The sequence below is a fragment of the Anser brachyrhynchus genome (assembly GCF_964034855.1).
Source record: "Anser brachyrhynchus genome assembly, chromosome: 2".
In the NCBI taxonomy this organism is placed as follows: domain Eukaryota; kingdom Metazoa; phylum Chordata; class Aves; order Anseriformes; family Anatidae; genus Anser; species Anser brachyrhynchus.
Genome location: NC_137695.1, coordinates 106267569 through 106284284, shown reverse-complemented (window position 1 = coordinate 106284284; position 16716 = coordinate 106267569). Strand labels below are relative to the sequence as shown.

At 36.1% G+C, this 16716-nt stretch overlaps 1 protein-coding gene across 3 annotated transcripts in view; it reads left to right on the top strand.

The window, feature by feature from the left end:
• Positions 1 to 16716, top strand: part of GNAL (G protein subunit alpha L) — a 193029-nt gene that overhangs the window by 73579 nt on the left and 102734 nt on the right. The window lies entirely within an intron of this gene.

The following is a 16716-nucleotide window of genomic DNA, read 5'->3' as shown; positions in this document are numbered from 1 at the left end:
GCTTCAAATAAGACTCTGTTGAAAGCTGTTTTCCTGCATGGAATTAAATGCAGGATGTCAGTCTAAGGAGTTACAGTTTACCTGCAGAAAAGGATTTAAAAGGATGGAGCGGTCCCAGTAGCATTTTCCATACTTAACTGCACTTCAGAGTGGAAACTCACATAAGCAGTGGTTGAGTAAGGTAGTTTGCTTCCTTATCTGTTTATTGTAGGTGGCCTTAGCAGTGGTTTAGTTGTTTGTGAGTGTGAGCCATCTTTTGATATGGAACCGTATGAAAACTGTAGGGATTTCTGTATGGAGGTTACACTTTTGTACTCAACTTAGAGATACCATTTGGATTAACTTGCATAGACATCTTACATTTGATTATTTTTATCTTTTAACACTATTATTTATAGAAATGTGTGTAGTATGGTTGATGTTTTATGCATGACATGAAAGCAACTGCACAGACGTAATGAATATTATTAAAAAATATTTTTGCAGTTGAATAATTTCGAATTGGACTTAGAATTATATATATATATATAAAATCAGTATATATCAAAAACAATTTGTTATGGATACAGTAAGGACTATAGAAATCTTCCTTCATTGGCTAAATGATTGTGAGTTGTTCATGCTATCAATATTACCAAAGAAGCCATTTACAATAGAGTGTCTTTAGGTTATTATAGCTTCAGGGTGGAAGAGGGAGAAGGGGAAGAGTCGTTTCTTTATTATATGACTCATATTCTCTGGTGTGTGGTTTTGCCTCTGGTAAAGCTACCACTTTGAAGGTTCAAGATAAAGAAAAAATATCAGACATCTTGTACAGTTAGAATTTAACACAGAATGCAGATGTTAAGAAAACGACTGTAAGGTACACCCACATATGGCATAATTGCTCAATTGGTAGATGTAAGTTAGTGAAAATGAGAAACTCTTTTTAAAAATGGAAGTCAAATTTGACATGAAATGTTTGTCTTATGCAGGTATTTCAGTTCTCAGGCATTTGTTGCTCATATTATCTTCTTTTCTTCAATTTGTATTGGATGAAACAAATTGTTATTTTTTTGGGTAAAATAACTAGTTGAATATATCTTTTGTCATTCTCTATAGTACATCTGTTTTTCTGAGCTCTTGGGGGGTAAGAAAACTGAAGCGGACTTTCCATAGGGCTGCTTCATTATTATTATTTTTTACAAAAATTCTCCTTTTTCAGAGAAGCTGTCTGTATCTGGGCAAATCGAACTCACAGTTTGATAGTTGTAGAGGGGAAAAGCTTATTCTTCGTGGAGGGGAAAAAGAATGGGGCCCCAGGGACTATGAAGCAAGTAATAATTCATTTGAAATCTTGATTCCAAAGTCCATTTTTGTTTAAAATAATAAAAATTAATAACTCTGCTTTTTAATTAAGTAGGATTTCTGATAAATCTATCACATTATTTGAAATAGTGTCAAATAATAGTCCTAGTAGAAAAAAATAGTGTTTGCAGGCTTAAGAAGGGAAGACAAATCTAATGCTGTTTTAGAAGTAAATATATTTTATGTGCCACTGTCATCTGTTTCTGTTTTCTTCTCTTACCAATTCATAGGTTTAGTATTTGTAAAATACAGTTTGGCTAGATTATTTTTTTTTAATGTCTGTTGGTTTAGCATGTTGTTTTTCTCCATGAAGATGTGTGAGCAAGACGGATTTAAAAAAAAAAAGTGCTATTGTGCTTCAGGGCTTGATTCCACTCCAGTTTATGTCAATGATAACTTAAAGTAAATTTGTGTTTCCAGCTGAAATAACTTTTGACCCATTTTGTATTTTTGGATAAGGACAGATATAAAAATAAATACTTGGATAATAATCAGTGCATCCTGTGTTAAGCATTACTGATTCTCTAATTAATACCTGATGTATGGAATAAGGCCTTCTGAACCAGAGAAACCAATAAAGTATTTAATAGTGTTCATTCAGGGCTTGCTATTGTATCGTCTGTATTTAAAAGCAGATCTAAAAGAAAAAATGCTGACTTAAGCAATGCTTAGGTATTGCCTCTGGGGTAAATTTTGGCACATTCTAAAACATGACAAATGTGACCCTTCTTCCTTTGAACGAGGGAAGAGGTAATTTTAGGATTTTTAGCAGTGTGGATGGTGGTGAGCAGTTTAAGACAGCAGCCCCTATTGTTGCAATATGAATTACAGATGTGTTATTTTTTTTGGATAATGTTAGTTGTGTAATCTTGGTCTTGGAAGTCAATGTATTTTAGTTTCAGATGTATTTCAAATAAACTGCATGCAAAATGTGGTAAAATGAGTGCAGTGTACCATGAGTCTTTACAGAGAGATCCCTCATGATATGCAAAAACTTCACTGATGGCACAATATGGCCAACACTCATGAGACACTAATTTAAATATATTTGTGACATATTGGATATGCTTGGATATGCATACTTAAATCGCATGCAAATTAACTAATATACGTTTAATTGTGAAAATTGTCCTTTAAAATAAGTGGATTTGATAATACTGATTTCCTGTGGGTGAAATCATATTCTAATTAAAATTTATGACTGAAATTCCAAGAACTTGAGTGAGGATGGGATTCGCAATTGTACTCAGATCTATATTTTGGGTTTTTGATTGTTTTTTTTTAATTGTATAGCTCTCTACAAAATGCAAGTCACTCATCTTATGTTCTTAATGGTAAAAATTTTAAGTCACATTTTCTCTATACATCATTTTAACATTGCTTTAAGGATCTGTACATTGCCCCCCAATAGTTTTACTTACTTTTTAAAAAATAGTCCTTAATTTGGTTTAGTTACGCTACCTTGATGACTTACGTAATTGTTATTTAAAAAATCAAAAGTTTCTTGATTTCTTTTATGATTCTTGTGTTGCCTTTCGTTACTTTTGTTAAAAGTAATACAATATAATTTTAATTATAGTATAATAAAATATAATTTTTACCCCCCAAAATGCCTGGGTGACTGGTGTGGTCTAATTATATAAATAATACTTAAGGCTTGGTTTGTTTTTTTTTTAAGTGAATTAATGTGAATGAGTCACGTGTCCATTGTAGTTTCTTCCTTGAAGTCATGAAAGGAATCAAGATAAATTTTCTTCTGATGGCTACTTTAGACATTATCTTAGCAGTGTATTCCAGGACAGAGTCTGCAGAAAGGCTTTAAAACTGAAATGGAAGCATGCACAGCTTATCGGAAAGGATTTTTTATTATTTTTGGCAAAGTGCTGATTGATATTTGCTAAAGTTAACAGGAATTGACCTGCGCCATTTTTAATCCTTTATTGATGGGGATTTATTTTGTCCTTTGTGAAACAGAGTGAACATATTAAGGGCATATTATGCTAGTAGCTGTGGAAAAACATGGTGTATTATGTAAGCATGTGTTTACCCAAGTTCAGTTGTCTTTATTAGAGTATTTGAATTTTGTGGGCGCAACAAATCTGCTTGGTACGTAATTCCTTTGTCCTTTGTCTTCCTCCCAAATTTAGTCAAATTGTTTTTCATAATGTATCTCTCAGATCGGGCTCACGTGAACGGTTACATGTATGTATACAGCAGGTATTCAGTTAGCTGCAGCCCAAGTGTGTAGTCGAGTGTTTGCCTGCATGAACTGGTCACCAGTGAACGTGAATCACTTGCTTAATAGAGAACATGCAAACACTTAATCCAGTTACTGGGGAGTGGGGAGACTTCTCAAAAGACTCATTTTCCTTTGCTGAGAATGTTTCTAGGGAGGAAGAGTATTTTGTTAAACCTTTATAAAACACAGAATTGTGCAGATGTAGTCCCTTGTGCTGATTTTAGAATGCCGGTTTTAAAAATAATTTGTAAAGCTATTTTATCAATCAGGCAAGCTCTTTAATTCAGCTTTCAAAAGTGAAACATTAATGTAGGCATTGACAGGGAAAGTGCTTTAGATTAATCTGGTCTGTGGTTTGCTCTGCATTTTCAGATATGGCAGTTTGAGTTCAATTTCATTACTTTAACTTTCCTCCACGTTTTCTTCGTAAAAATCAGGACTTCATATTTGTAACGTAAAAACAAAAGAAAGAAAAAATTATTTATGGTCAGAATTGGAAATTAAGTAGACTTCTGTTAGGCATTTCAAGTTCTTCTTAGACATAATACTCAAATTCAGAGTTTGCCTGGTGATTGCTGGCTTACAAGACATGGGTCTCGGTGTTTGGAGTAACTGGAGATCTTGCTGAAGGGAAGTGTATCGCTGGTCTCCAGAAAATCTTTATCCTAAAGAAATGGTTAAATAAAAGATGAAAAACATGATAAATAGGGTTCGTATATGGTTAAACTTCCTCGGGTTGTGCAGTTAATGCTGTGACTTTAATATCCTATTTGGCCACAACGTGTTTAAGTTTCCCTGTAATATGTGCTTGATGTAGCCCAAAGGAGTTACAAAACAACATCATCTAACATTTTTTGGTTTTCAAATAACTTGCAGTATTTCCGTGTTTCTCAGGAGTATGAAAATATACCAAGTTTTACATAAAAATATCATAAAAGAGAGAATACAGTGAATATTGCTAGAAATGGCTTGATTTGATTTTTCTTTCTGTCTCAATTGTTACTTTAGGGCTTTGTTTACTATTTTGGTAAGATGAACAGCCACAAATTTTTATAATTACCTTTGATCGTAACACTTAATATGACTATGGTTTCAAGTCAAAATTAACTTTTAAGAATCAAGTTGACTTTTAAACATTGTCATTTGCCTTTTTCTTGGTCTAAGATGCACACTGATTGTTGTTTTTTTTTTTTATTTTCACAAACTTGGAAAGGATCTAGAGGGCCATATGATGATTAAATCATATAGGTCCAACAACATTATTACTACCCTGAATTAAAAACACTTCAAAAACTAATGAAGAAGACTGTCAGAGAAGGACAGCTGAAAATACTATATATGCTCATGGAGCTGGCAACTCTGTAGTCGTCACACACAGGTTAATATTGTCAAGAGGACTGATACTGAAAAGTAGCGAATACTGGGGAGAAGTAGCAATTATGCAAGAGATGAAATTTCTTTGTTGTGATAGTGCTCGTTTTTATGCTATACACTAATGATTAATTAACAGCAGATACTGAAGTTGAGCTCTTGTCATGTTAAGAGCAGATTCTGCTGATGCTCAGTGATACCTTTCCCTTGGTATGAAATACCTGTTTGCATACAGATTTTGTGTAAGCGTGTCTGGTTTTCATTAAATCGGCAAGCCGTGGCCCTAATGTTCTGACTAGTCAATGTTAAAGTACAAAACTGTAAACATTTCATACCTGAGATCAAGAGCATACTTAAGTGTTATATGTTATGTTGTTTGCGTTCTCTCTAAGGATTAAGTTTGCTGTTAATGGATCAGTCCATCCAGTAGTGCTTTCAGAAATAATTAGGTATTATTTTAACCATGTAGTTTCTAAACTAGAATGTGGATTGTATTGCAAACAAGTATAGGGCAATGTTGAAAAACAAACAAACAAAAACCTTTCTTGAGTTGATAATATATTATGAAACAGTAAAAGTATTAAAATCTACCGTGATTTTAATTTCTTTATTTTAATTCTTTTATAAATACTCAGGTATTACTGAAAACACAATTGAGGCTTAAAATTGAAGTGGTTTGTGAAAACTATAGCTCTTCCATGAGGCTCAGGATTTCTTGCTTAAAATACAGACTTTTTTGGGGGGGGCAGGAGGGAGGATGTGCTTGCTTTAGTATGAAGGAATTCCTTATGATCGTGCATAAAAATAAGGTAAGGTTTTTGCTTTAGCAAAACACCGGTCTGTTTAATAAAGTATAGAACGTAGTTCTTCCTCCCCTTGTTCCAAAGTCACTGAACCACAACTGTTAACAACTTCTACCAAAGATAAGTAAATAAAAAAATAATAATGTCCCTGGAAAGGAGCTGGAGATCTGCTTAGGCCCCAGATGGTTAACAGCAGAAATGCCAAGACTGAGAGCCATGGGAAGTTCCATGCGTAATCACAAATGAGCTGCGGCATTCAGAAAAAATAAAAAGAAGGTACTGGAGTCTGTGATTGTTTCTAGGTCTTGCTATCTCGATATTTTTAAGACAAAATATGCAGAAGGGGTTCATCTTTCCCATGTATTTGCCTTCTTTAGAATATATTTTTGCATAGCTTTCAATGTAAAATAATGAATTTCGGTCTGAAAAGAGAATTATTTGAGAAAGTGTTATTAACAACGCTGCTTATGAATCAACAGTAGTGTTATATTCGATATTACATCATCATAGCAGCACCAAATTGAGTGTTTGCTATTTTACATCGTGAATCTGATTTCCCAGGTAGTGGGGTTGGATTCACGCTTCACCCAGCCTGCCTTACTTATTATCATCACACAACACAGAGGCTTTCACTGTGAAACTGGAAAGATACTATCACTCATTATTATTGCTAACTAAAACTTCTGTTGTCTCCTAAATTATTGACATTTACTGCTATTACTTCAAATTCTGTACCTGTGAATACATATTAGTGGGGGACTTTTTTGAAAGTCAAGCCAGCATCCAGTCTAATACCGTAAATTAATAATAATAAATTTCACATTCTGTCTTTTCTGCTACAATTTTAGCCAGAAACTTTATATACTTCCATAGCACTTTAGAAGGATAAAAATATTTTTACTTCTAAATTTGGATATTTGATTTGATGGCAACTGGAAGACTAATAACTTGAATTATCATTTTAAGTAGGAGTGACTGATTTTCATTGCGGAACCAAAAATATATTACAGGATTATTTATGAGCTTTAGAATATTTTTGTTCATCATGTGTTTTTCAGCGCATACCCTAATTTTAAATTAAGGAAAGGTGGAAGTGATGTTAGTATGATCAATGTCTATACGCTAGCCCCAGACCTGTGAAGCTTCCTGATTTATTTACAGGTGTATTTTGTATTCTTTCCCAAACTCTTGGCTGCTGCTTAGGTGTCTTTTGTAAGCTGTGCAGGTGGCAGCAGTCCTTCTCCACCTCAGACAGTGAGATGCTGAAGAGCAGCTGAAGGAGTAACGTCGTTTGGCTCATCTGGTGCCTGAAGGAGATGAACAGCCTGTCTGGGATCACAGATTGATCTTGATTCCTGGTCTTCCTTCAAGGAAGAAACAGGACGGAAATTCTTTCAATTTTCAGCACTTAGGTTGATTGGCATTGAAATCTCTAGAAGATTTAATTTCAAATTAGTATTTAGTTTAGTAAGGCTTAACATGCATTTTAAAACCTTTGCAAGAACTTCATTTGTTTGTTCCTTCATGTGTAGATAAAACTGAATTATGATGAAGCTAAATGTAAATACACACGAACGGTAACCATAATCTTAATGAAGACACACTGTCCCATTAGTCTGAGGATGATGACATTTCATACTTTCACAAGTGGCAGTTTGCAGAGGAAAATAAAATTTTTCATAAATTATTATTTATAAACTGCATTAAAACAAATTTTCCATTACAGCCACAGAAAAGGTAAACATAGCGGAATATGTGGAACAATTGTCCTCATTATCAATTCTTTTAATGTCTCAAGCCAAAGATGGCTGGTTGATGTACTACTTTTGCCATTTTTGAGTGCTTTGTAAAAGTAATGTGTTTACTAGTCAGGGAGAATCTTTGACTTCAGTGGCCATGATTTCAAAAAAAAAAAAAAGTACACCAGAGATAAATCATTGTATGTATGCATATCATCACCGAAGCCAGTGGAGACCTATGGACCAGAGGATATCACCTACTCAATAATAGTGCTATTGTTTAGAGATTCAAAGAAGTGAGTGTTCATTAGCACGACAGCCATAAATCTGAGCTACCTGCCCTTTCATCACCGTGTGATGCAATCCTAACTGGGGTTTCTAGAACAGTGTTGAGCATTGCCAGCTTAGACCTTCGCAAATTCTTTTTTTTTCACCACTTCCATAGCTTAATCCATTGCTTGTACTTATTGTCAGCAGTGGATTATCTTTTTAATGTCAATATAGACTACAGTAACAGACCGGATATTTTGTTTGAAGAAGGTAGCAGCCTGAGCTGAGGAATAGAGAACAAGCTCAAACAGTATGAACAGAAGACTCTGTGTGTACCTTCCCTAAAATGAAGTAAGTAAGTTGAAAACGTGCAAGTATTATGGACAATTCCCCCCAAAGTATTGAAGCAGCTCTTTATGAAAAGTGTAAATGGGGCTCTAAAGCAGTTGCAGGGCAAGAACAGTGCGCATTTGCAGTTAATGATGAAAGTTTCCATAATATGGTTGTGGTTTTTGTTATGCCACCTATTTAATTTCATTTGCTTTTCTGTAGCCGAAAGATTCAATTCAAGTGTTTTAGTCAAGTTCTAGGATCTTCTCTTAAAAAGGAGGCAGAAGGAAGATGTAATTTGTACAACACAGTCCTAAGTTTATATTGTCTTTTACTTTGGAAAGTCTTGCAGTAATTTCTTGGAACAGAGCTACATCTGGTTGTAAGCATGCCAGCTATCACTTGAAGCATGGAGATTATGCTTTCTTGCTTTAAATCAGTAGATTAATTTTGGTTGGTTTAAAGTGCACTCTTGTAATTAATCTGCTAGTATTTGTTTTAAAAACCTATGTTGGATGTTTTGAAATGATATTTATCCTTAGGCAAGAAGAATATTGGAATTTTTATCTGTTATGTCGACATTAGAGATGAACTTTGCCTTTTAAATCTTTTAAAAGTAAACGTTCTCTGACACTTCTGCCAATTCATTCCATTTGAGTTTTCTTATTGCTGTCAGGAGGACTTAAACATATTTTAATGCAAATAATTATCCCACTGTTTTGAACTGTGAAAGTGTTTAGCAAGATAAAATAGGCTAAGGATATGCAAGCCCTCTTCTCTCTGTTAATTTGGTGAATGCTTTTTGATCACGTCCACCCTCACTTCCATAGGATGTTAAGTGACAGAGCTGTGCAGATCATTCTTTTCTTAACATACACCCACATACTTTCTTTCATATCAGCTAAATAATATCAAATTTAAGAACTGTCAGGTAGGAAAAACAAGAAAAGGCAAAGAATGGTTAAGTAAAATAGGGAGAAGCGTATCCTCATTTCCCTCTGCAGCCAACCTACGAAGCTGAAGCTGGCCACGAGCAGCAGCTCCAGGTTGTCAGACGGGTCCACCTTGGGTGCAGGCTGGGTGCCTAGAGGAGTTCACAACCTGAGGCAAAAAGAAAAGGCCGAAGGCAAATGTGAATAACGACAACAAATTAAGCTATGAATGTATGGTTATTTCTTTTATTTTGTCATTGGAGAGAGGAGGAGGTCAGGTATTTCCACTTGTTCTGAAACCATGTCATCAATTACCATTTTCCCAGCGGATGCTGCAGAAGTGTCACTTCCCATCCGGTTTTGGTAGCCTTAAACATCGGGGTGAGAATATTCTTTCTGGCGGACAGGTTTCCTTCAACTTGGACTTTAGCCTGTGCATCCTTTTCATGATGCCATTGTTGCCCGTCCCTTTTGGGAAGAACGGACTGTTGTATTTTGGTTAACATACATTTAATTGAACAGCAGAGCTTTTATTTTTCCACTCCTAGAACTACCATTTTTGTCTGTGTTATCATCTGGTGACTTTCTCTCTAGATTGCAATAATAGTAAACTAAAAAATATAACTAACAAACAAGAGAGTGGGTATATTAATGGACAAAAAGAGTAATTAATCAGGGAATACGTAAGTCAGAAATGATAATGAGAAAATCTGATGGATTCAAAATCATGTCAATAGAGGAAGGTGGCTCTAAACATTTCTGAAAATCAGCTATCCAAACTGCAAAGAACTTTTGCTACTTCTTTGCAGAAATAAGGGGTTAAATTTGGTGCCTGGCCTACAAATGACCATACGTTCTACAGAGCAAGTTGTGATTCTTCTCCCCAGTGAATGAAAGCCTAGCAAGAAGTAGAATGGTCCAGAAAAAACAAAGCTCGTACCAAAATCCTATATTGTCTATGTGGTCTTGCAAACGCTTAAACATTTGCATATATGGGGACCTAAATGCACTGCTGGTTCGCAATTAGCACAGCATTCGTGCAGTTGAACTTCCGGTTACGCAGTGATATTAATATCGAAATCACAAAGACTTTCAATTGAAAAACAAACCCAGCGAACCATTTCCCCGTGTTAAATTTATATTTGGGAGGTCGTTGAGCACTTTTATGGATTTTCTTGGGGGTGGGAAAACTTGTGTAGGTTAGAGATTGGCACAAAACTTGAAATAAGCAAAATCTTTTTCAGATAAGTGACAGTTCTCTGGATGCTATTAAGCTGCGAACAGTAGGTCTTTTCAATAATCACTGTGATTCATTTTCATATTGTGCTTTTTTTTTTTTCTTAATAATAATATCTTTAAAAGGCTTACTGAACAGTAGGCTGCACCAGCATAACTTTCTGTGCAGAAGGAAAGGGTTCGTGCACGGGATCTTAGATAATTTTCCTTCAATTGATTTGCACAGCTCGATAATACCAGAAGAATATGAGCTCAGTTCATGGGTTAATTTAGCACTGAATCTCATCTCTGACGATGGCCAGTAGTGGCACTGGAAAAACAGTTTAAGAGTGCGGCAATCACATAGTAATATTGTCTCCATTTCCTCCATTTATTCTCCTAGTCTCCATGGATTTATGGCTGAGGTTTTTTTTGACTTCATGTAGTATTTCTGTATTTAATAATTTAATAATTTCAGTGAATTTTTCTACCAGGAATTTCTCTCTTTCTTCTTTTTTTTTTATTTTTTTTTGCTTTGCAACCTGAGTGAACTTTCAGTTACGGCTGTAAGTCTGCAGTTTTTGTTGTATGAGGAAGTACCCCTTGATTGATTTTTTTTTCTTTTTTTTTCTTTTTTTTTTTCTTTTTAAGCCAGATGGTCTTCCCTAGTTTGTCTGTTATATGTATTCCATCTTTTCCACGTTGCCCTTCTCATTACATACCATATCCCTCCAAATATTTATCTTTGAGCTTAAAGAGTCTGTTTAACTGGTTCTCTCACAGGACTTCTTCCATATCTTTGCTCACTCTTGTTGCCCTTCCATGTATCTTCTGGTTTTACTAGACACTGTTTGCAATGAGAGGCCGTAACTGTACACACCATTCAAGATGTAGGTACACTGTGGATTTATACAGTAGAATTAAGTTTTCTTTTTCATTCTCTAGTCCTTTTCTAATAATTCCTAACATCTTTTTTTTTTTTTTGGACACTGACTTGGTATTTTTTATAGAATTATTTTTCTATTTTTATAGAGTTATAGTAGAGGATTTTATAATTCCAAGAGAACTTGAACACAGTTGTGAGTAAGAGACATATGTGTGAAGGTCTCTACATCACCATTAGCACGGCTCAAAGGGTACTGTTAATGACAATTATCCTTATTCTTCTCAGGTATTACCAGATCTGTCACATATTTTGAGTAGTTGGTTCAAAAAATCCATTGCATTCAATTGTTTTTTCATGTGTAATGACATCTTCTCATTTGCTATGCTGCCGTGTATTCCTTATGAAAAAGCATTTTTAAAATTATCTACCATGACTAATATTTTCTTATGTGCAGAAGGAGAACACACTTTATTTTTGTTCTTAAAATGGAAAAAAAAATTGGTCTTCAGCCTGATTTTGGAGAGGCAATGTTTACAGTACCACGAAGGACATTTGTGCTTTCAAATCTGCTCATCGTTCCTTAATCGTTCTTTATGATTTGCCTGATTTAGCAGAAAAGAAGACCATTGTTTGGAACCATTATAAGAGAAAGAAAATGTTTTTAAAAATCAGAGTGCCATTTTTTTTGCAGTCCCTAATGCTGTGTGTCACTGAGAGAAAATGTTTTGAACTTTTTGATCTCTCTTGGGGAAACGCTGCAAGTAGCAGAATTTTGTTATTTTTATGTCAGTTTAGGTCTTACATGATTCAGCACTTGTGGTTTGTGGGAAAATGAGTTGTAGATTATGATTAAAGGAGCAGAAATAGTAAGGAGTGGCTACTAGAGAAGGCATCTTCTTGCTTACTGTTAAAATATTTTTTTGGATTGGCTTTTCATTTTTAAATGTCTATCTCAGTTCCTCATATTTTCTCTATTAGTTATGGCTTGTACACTTCATAGAGAATTTAGAACAACAAGTTGCTTTAGGATCTTGATAATACCAAATGTGTTAATTTAAATCTGCCAAACGTGGTTGCCTCCAGCAGGTCAACCACAAATCCCCTTTTGACAGCCTCTCAGGAATAAACAGAAAGTCTCTAGGAAAGGGGATGGAATAGGACAGAGGATGCAAAATAAGTGCTTGTAGTGCAGGAAAAATTCTTCGTAATAATGGACCACAGACAATGAGTTAACTCATTCTGGGACGTATTAACAAGGCTCTTGTACAAAAAGACATGACTTAATTATGTCATTCTTTTTGGCACTGGTGGGTCCTCAGCTGGGATATTGTGTCTAGTATTGGGAACTGAACAAAAAAAAAAGAAAAACAAAAAGCAACACAAATGGTGTGTAGGGGAGAGCATCAAGAATAAGAAAAGACTAAGAAAACTGGGTATGCTTACTCTTGAAAAGAGAACACTCCAGGTCGAATGGAAAAGGGAGCTGAATACAATTCTAAGTACATAAAAATCTGTAATTATGTGTTCTTGTGGCTGTCTATTCAGAGGAAGGAAATGAACTTGAGAGGAGAAAATTCCTCTCTTCTGTTTTGTATGGAGGTCTACATTTTCAAGATAACAGTGAGTAGGGATCACAGTCTCTTAAATGTGTTGAAATATGAATGCCCTGTTTCAGGCATCTAAGGCTCTATTTTCAGTAACATGAACCACCTGCTCAAGTTAAAAATTTCTGAAAATCTGGAAAACTTCAGAAGGCAAGAGCTGTAAAGGTTCAAAGGAACAAACAGCACACCTTCAGGTACTTTCAGTTAAAAGCAGGAAGCATGAGTTTTTGTTTTTATCCACTTCTGCACTGACAAACACATGAGTTTAGGTATAAGATTTTATGTGTATCTTTCTGTCCCAGGTTCTAATCTTACCTTTTCACAAAGTAGGACATTTGGTGGCAAACAGTAGTCTACTAGGTGTAGGACCTCAAGTCAGTCTACGGGGAAAAAAAAAAAAAGGATTGGGAGAATAAAACAAATTTATCTCAAATTTGTGGCATTAAAGGAGAAGTTCTCCGGGTCACGGGTGACAGATGAGTAGTTCTGAAGCACTGGCGATAGCTCCCAGCTGTAGAAGCAGGAAGGTCTGTGTGTGGGTCCTGTGGTAAGTGCCGCCACTTGAGAATGCATGTTGTGCATTTGGCTTCGTAAGAGGGGCTGGAGAGGAGAGCTGTGGTAAAGTTTGTGATTTTGCTAGTGAGAGGTTTAAGGAACTAAGGACACATCATAGGAAAACAGGTTTCATTAGTTGTCATGCTCATCATAGCAAATTCTGTAGAAAGGAGAAGCAACTCCCATTTCACATTGCTGTTAGGGATAGCTCCCTGCTTTCCTAATGGAGTGCATTTAATGAAAAATGGTGAAATACATCTTGCAATACTATTGATTTAAAGTATGATCACATTGAAAGGTGTATCATCTTGTTTGGTTCCATAATCATAAGAATTATTGCCTTAATACATTATAAGTACAGCCAAAAGCCATGCTAATACCGTTCCTGATCCATGACTACATGATGGATATGAACTTGCTGTATAACCAGATCCTAGGGGTGTGAATTCTGGGGGGGAAATGGAGCTTAAAAGTATGCAGTAAATGAAAGTTTTCTGTATTTCCTTTTTCCCTTTCGTAAATACAAACAAAAGTCCTTGCAAATAGTATAATTAGGCGGTTATTTTTTTGTAAGAATGTTTTGCTTTGCATGCTTCCAGACACCAAAAGGGAAATGTAAAAGAAAATGTTGGTTAATCAGTTTATGAAGGGCTGCTATATGGAATTTGAGGATGTAATCAGGAGAAAATCCTGAGTCTGACAGTCAGCTTGAGCGCAGGGGAAATTCCAGGCAGTTGCTTCTAGCAAGAGAGCTCCTTTAATCTGAGCAGGCTTTGTTTGCTGTACTTATTGACGGGCTGAGTTCAGTCGGTGCCTACTATTTCTGGGCAGGTTTTCCCAGTGTTGTTAGGGTGGATTCTTGTTGGGACCTGATGGTTTTCAAAACTTGAGGGCATTTTACTGGCTGACGGACATTCTAATTCATTTACTTTTTTTGCGATGTTTATGTGCATATGGTACCTTTGCTTCCTCCCTACATCAGTTATTTTTCTCCCCAGGTTTCATAGTTGAAGCAACCCTGAATCACACTGCTGTTTGAGCATGCATACTGAGGGCTCAAGGTGTAGTTTCATGAGCATTTGTTCAAGCAGTGCTGCCAGGCTGAGCTGTGCTCCTTCTCTCCCTGTAAGCCTCCCCTATCTCCACCCACTCCACTTTCCCATTTTTATGCCTGCACCATGCCCTCAGCTGTGTCCTGATAAAGCTGTTTGCTTGGCCTGACCGAATGAGGTGGAGGGAAAGGTTAGTTTTAACTCAGATCACTCCCCTTGGTTATACACTGGTGGAGTGACACAAAATGGGGAAGAAGAAAGTGGAGGTGGGAACAAGTGGCAGGATATAATGGAAAGGTGAAGGCTTACTTCCTCCACCTCTGTGTCTACAGTCAGAGATTATGGTCAGACCAGAAGCCACTGACGATCTTTGCGGTAGGAGAAACACGGTGCCGTGTGTTAGTTTTGCTTCTCCTGATTTGCTGCCTGCCATTTCTTGCAGGGGTTAGGTGCTATGAGAACAGGTCTGGCTTGTTCACCCTTCAGTAAATAAACAGTGCTACCTGCACTGCAGTTATTCCTGAACTTAACGTTGTGGACTGGAGCTTTAAGGCTTAGTCTGATGGATTTCAAAAACAATTGACTGACATGAACTGCAGCACACAAAAGACTTAATAGCTGTATGAGTCTCGCGTAACAAGAACTCTTCTCTGCTGGCTTCGTTGCGTAACTGCAAGCCACTTCCTCTGTGTTCCCGTATTATCTTCACTGGGAACATGATCGATAGGTATGCAGAAATCCCATGAGTGGTCATTTGGCCACCGAAGACATGGCAGAGGGGGTACATATAGGTACATATACGTTTAAATTCTGTTTACTTGTTCCCGGGGTATTGGCTGAGCCAGCACAATAGTGCTGCTGTAGATGTAAAGAAAGAACGGAGCATTGTGGCGGTGGGTGCCGTGTCAGTGACAGTCTGTAGAAGTGAAGCTATTTGGTAAAGCTTGTGTAGTCTTTGGGGGAGGCAGGGCGAGTTCACAGAAGTCGACTTTGTCGGATTACTCTCTAACATATCTAAATCAGCACTATGCCATTTCATTTTGAAATAGGTTAACTGAATGAAAAAAAAAAAATCATAACTGTTGTTCAGGTGAAAGTTTTGCCTGATGTGCCAGTAAGATTTCCCTATTAGCCGTTATTTCATTTTTCCAGTTGCAGCATGAGTGTGAGAGAGCACGCCACCTTTCTTAGCAGAATGTGTGATGGTTTTCCTTCTGTAAGCTAGGAAAGTCTGCTACCAAAAGAGAATCGTCAACCTGTGTCTGTCAGCCTTTGTATAGGCTGTTACTGAATAATATAAGAGACCCTGTGGCTGGCTTGAGAGGTAAACACTCACAGTAGGAGTTTCAAAAAGAATAAGACCATTTTGCACATGCTCAACAGTGAGACTTCAGAAGTTTCACAAGCTCTGGATGCTACAGGAGAGGGAGAGTTGTGTCTAATGTATATATTTAAAAAGTCTGAAGGTCAGCTCAGAGTATAGCTAGGGTAAAGTGTGGTATTTAGGAAATGAATCAAGAGCAAATATGAACTCTTGAATTCCTGCTAAAAATGTTAAAATATGACCTCTATTAGCACACCTATATTAGCACAAGCAGTAAATAATTTCGTATATTTTCTCACGAAGGGAAGAAGGGAAGAATTAAAACCTCTTTCTTGCATTTCAGCCTAGATTTATGTAACCTGAAAAAAATAGAAAGGGAATATATCCATCTTTACAGAAATACAGAGACTGTCTTAGCTGAATACTTGAATAATGAGTGCTGTGTGGAGGCAGCCTGAAAGCTTCTCTACATCTAGCAGTATTTGTAATTCGTTTCAAATTGTATTACTGCTATTCTTTGCCTTAGTTTCCATGTTCACTTCTCTAAAATCTGAATGCTATGTTATCACAAGGAAAACGTCCCAGTGATGTTTCCTGAGCGTGTAAAAAGAGAGACACAGGGAAAGGAAGTTAACTTTTTTTTTATTATTATTATGTGAAGTAAAAGATTGGCATGAGCATGTTTGTCACCAGGTTTGTTTAAAAAAATTAATCAAGGGTCTTTAGGCTAGAATAAAAGTACTCTCAATCTCTGTCTAAACACAGATTATCTAAAATACAAATATGCAAAAATATGTTCAAAATTGGTACAGTGATGCACAATAGGAGCCAGTATTGGTACTTTAAAATTCAACAGAAGTACCCAAAAAAGCAAAATCCACATTTAACTCAAAATTAAAGGTTTAATTTAAGCAGGTTTTGTTCTGATTTTTATTTTTTTAAGATCAGGATATGTTTCCAAGAAGGTTACAAAGTGATAGATAAAAAAGGTGATTTAAAGCAGTCTTAGAACTAAGCTCTGCAGCCAACTACAACTAAAAACTTTAGGT